The sequence below is a fragment of the Mastomys coucha genome, unplaced genomic scaffold (genome assembly GCF_008632895.1).
Source record: "Mastomys coucha isolate ucsf_1 unplaced genomic scaffold, UCSF_Mcou_1 pScaffold21, whole genome shotgun sequence".
Classification (NCBI taxonomy): domain Eukaryota; kingdom Metazoa; phylum Chordata; class Mammalia; order Rodentia; family Muridae; genus Mastomys; species Mastomys coucha.
This window is the reverse complement of record NW_022196904.1, coordinates 75,385,218-75,388,611: the sequence shown is the minus strand read 5'-3', so window position 1 is coordinate 75,388,611 and position 3,394 is coordinate 75,385,218.

The following is a 3,394-nucleotide window of genomic DNA, read 5'->3' as shown; positions in this document are numbered from 1 at the left end:
CCTGAGAGGCTCTGACAGTACCTGACTAATACAAATGTAGAGGCTCACAGCCATCTATTGAACTGAGCGCAGGGTCTCCAGTGAAGGAGTTAGAGAAAGGAGCAATGGAGCTGAGGGGTTTGCAGCCCCTTAGGACGAACAACAATATGAACTAACTAGTACCCTCAGAGCTCCCAGAGTCTCAACCACCAACCAAGTAGTACACACAGTGGGAGTGATTGCTCTGACAGCATGTGTATAGTGGAGGATTGCAAATTCAATCATCATGGGAGGAGAGGACCTTAGCCCTGTGAAGGTTCTGTGCCTCAGTGTGGGGGAATGCCAGGGCCTATAAGCAGGAGAGGTTGTGGTGGCAGGCGTGGGGGATGGGGAGTCAGCTGGGGTTCGTTTTTGTTGTTTTTGTTTGTTTCTTTGTTTTTTAGAGGGGAAACTTGGAAGGGAGAAATTTACATGTAAATAAAGACAATATCTAATAAAAATAGAAAAAAAACCATAGTCAGTTCTTAGATCAAAGAGAAAAAAATCAATCAGGCAATAAAAAATATATCACTCTTGGTAGTAATCAAACAAAGCAGTAAACAAAGCCTTGTGGTGTTCACTATTTCTAGGAGCTTATCAGGATGACCAAGATAAAAGGAATTTGACACATTCCTCAGCTGAGTTTACATTGAGCTTTGCATTGACCCAAATATAAATACTCTTATCTGAGCCTACTTCCTCTCAGAGCCCAGTGACAAATGCTTGCCACATTTCTAGAAGCAATCCCCAAAGCTCTCCACAACCCTGAAAAACCCCTATTCACTCCCTATAGTTTATATAACCTTTGTTTCCTACCTTTAATAAAGAGAGGTATGTTACTGAAAAATAAAAAGAGAGAGAGAGAGAGAGACAGAAACAAACAAACATACAGGAAAAAAAAATCCCAGGATTTGTTAGGTGTGTGCATTTATGCCTAGACTGTCGATTTGATTTCATTGATTAATGTTTTTTTTTTTCATGCTAGTAACATGCTTTGCTACCCTATATCTCTGTAGTACGTTTTGGATCATCAATGGCAATATCTCTAGCAGTTCTTTCATTATTCATGGTTATTTTAGCTATCTAGTGTGATTTGATTTGTGTACACATGCATGCATCTGTGTGTGTGTGTGTTTCATTACTAAGCTGAATTTTGTTCCTTTAAAGTCTGTGAAGAGTTGTGCTGGAATTTTGATGTGAATTGCATCAAGTTTGCAGATCATTGTTTGTAGAAGCAGCATTTTTGCTGTATTAATTATATCAATGCATGAAAATGTGAAATTTGTTCATCTTCTGATACCTTCTTCACTTTCTTTTTATTATTATAATTATTCTTTAATCTTTTTACAATCCAGTCGTTATTCCCCTCCCAGTCTGCCCTCTGACAGTTCCTCATCACATTCCTCAACCCCCCACCTCCCGATCCCTGTGTCCAAGAGGATGTCCCCACTGTCCTCCAAACCCCCACCAGACTTCCCAGATCACTGGGGCCTCAATTCTCTATAGGCTTAGGTGCATTTTCAGTCACTGAGGCAAGACTAGGCAGTCCTCTGCTCTATGTGTGTCAGGGGCCTTATATCATCTAGTGAAAGTTGCATGGTTGGTGGCTCAGTGTTTGAGAGTTCTCCAAGGTCCAGGTTAGTTGAGACTGCTGGTCTTCCTATGGGGTTGTGCTCCTCCTCAGCTCCTTCCAGACTTTCTCTTTTTTCAACCACAGGAATCCCAGGCTTCTGTCCATGGGTATCTGCATTCTACTCTTTCACCTGCTTGTTGGGTCTCTTGGAGGGCAGACTTGCTAGGTTCCTGTCTGTTAGCACACCATAGTATCAAGAATAGTGTAAGGACTTAGGGCTTCCCTGTACTGGCTGATTTTCTGTGTCACCTTGACACAGCTGGAATTATCACAGAGAAAGGAGCCTACCTTGAGGAAATCCCTCCATGAGATCCAATTGTAAGGCATTTTCTCAATTAGTGAGCAGGGAGCAAGAAGGGCCTAGTGTTAGCACCCAGCACTGCAGATGTGGGCGGGTCCACAGACCTGTCGCCAGGGCAACGACCACCATGTTCCCAGAATCCATTGGGTTCAGCTCCCACCTTTACCTGGACTGCTATGTCACAACATATATATATATATATATATATATATATATATATATATATATATGTACTTTCCTCCATCTTTCTCTCTCTTTTCTTCTCTCTCTCCCCTCTCTCTTCCTGTGCTGCCACCCCCCACCCCCTTCCAATTAAACCTCTTACATGTGGAACTGCCTGGGCCTGGTGTCTGCAGACGATTCCCGCGGCGACTCAAACAACCCCATCATTTTGGTGCCGAGCCCCAGGAGCATGGCAGTTTGCGTCTACTGACCAGCTCCTCACCGCTGGGGCAGACAGGGTACACGGCCACGTGGAGCGGCTGCTGGGACCCCGGCTGCCAGGTAGAGCGGCCACCGTGGCTGCCACTGCTGCTGCGCTCCCAGTACCCTGCGCAGGGAGCGCTCCCAGTACCACCATAGAGGCTGCTGTTCCGCGCGGAGAACATCGCTCACCTGGTGACTGCTCACCACTTCTTGCTAGAGACACCAGACACCACGGGACACAACAAACCTACAGCCAAGCGCCGCTAGACTACGAACTCTTAACCACGTGAGCCATACCCTACTCAGGCACCACTCAATTCAGTTCCATGTTTTCCATTTACCAGATTGCTCATAACCAGCCGCACAGACACCGGCATATTAATTAATAAGATCAGTCAGGGAGAAGACCTCCAGATTTCCAGATAAGGTCTGGCCAACCATTCTCTGGAATTGATGGAGTACAGATTTCCTTGACATACGCGTTAGGACATTCTCATACTGGGTGCCCTTCCCTCGGAAATAACTCTCACCCCTAATACTCACCGGGCTACTGCCCCCCAAACCCCTGGATCCAAGGTGAGTTACTTTCCCCCGCAGGCCACTGGGCCCTGCCAAATTGCCACTAGGGTTTCTCGTGATGACTTGAAACCACTAGCTTCAGCTGTTATTTTTCTTGGTGCTTGGATTGTTCTCAGGACGCTGGTACGAACATCCAACCACCCCCCAGTGGGTTCCAGAATGTCTTCAACCAGTTTCTCCAGGCACACCACAGGGTTGTCTTCTGGAAAATCTCAAATCTTTAAAGCTAACACCTGATTTGAAGGCATCAAAATTAATATATCTCTGCAATAAGGTCTGGGTTAAATATCAACTAGATGGGAATTCAAAATAGCCACTTAATGGTACTATAGACCCAATTATTTTAAGGGGTCCTAATACATACTGCTAGCAAACTGGTAAATGGAAGGAGGTTCCCCTATGTTCAAATATTCATCTATCTCTGTTCTAATTCCTGC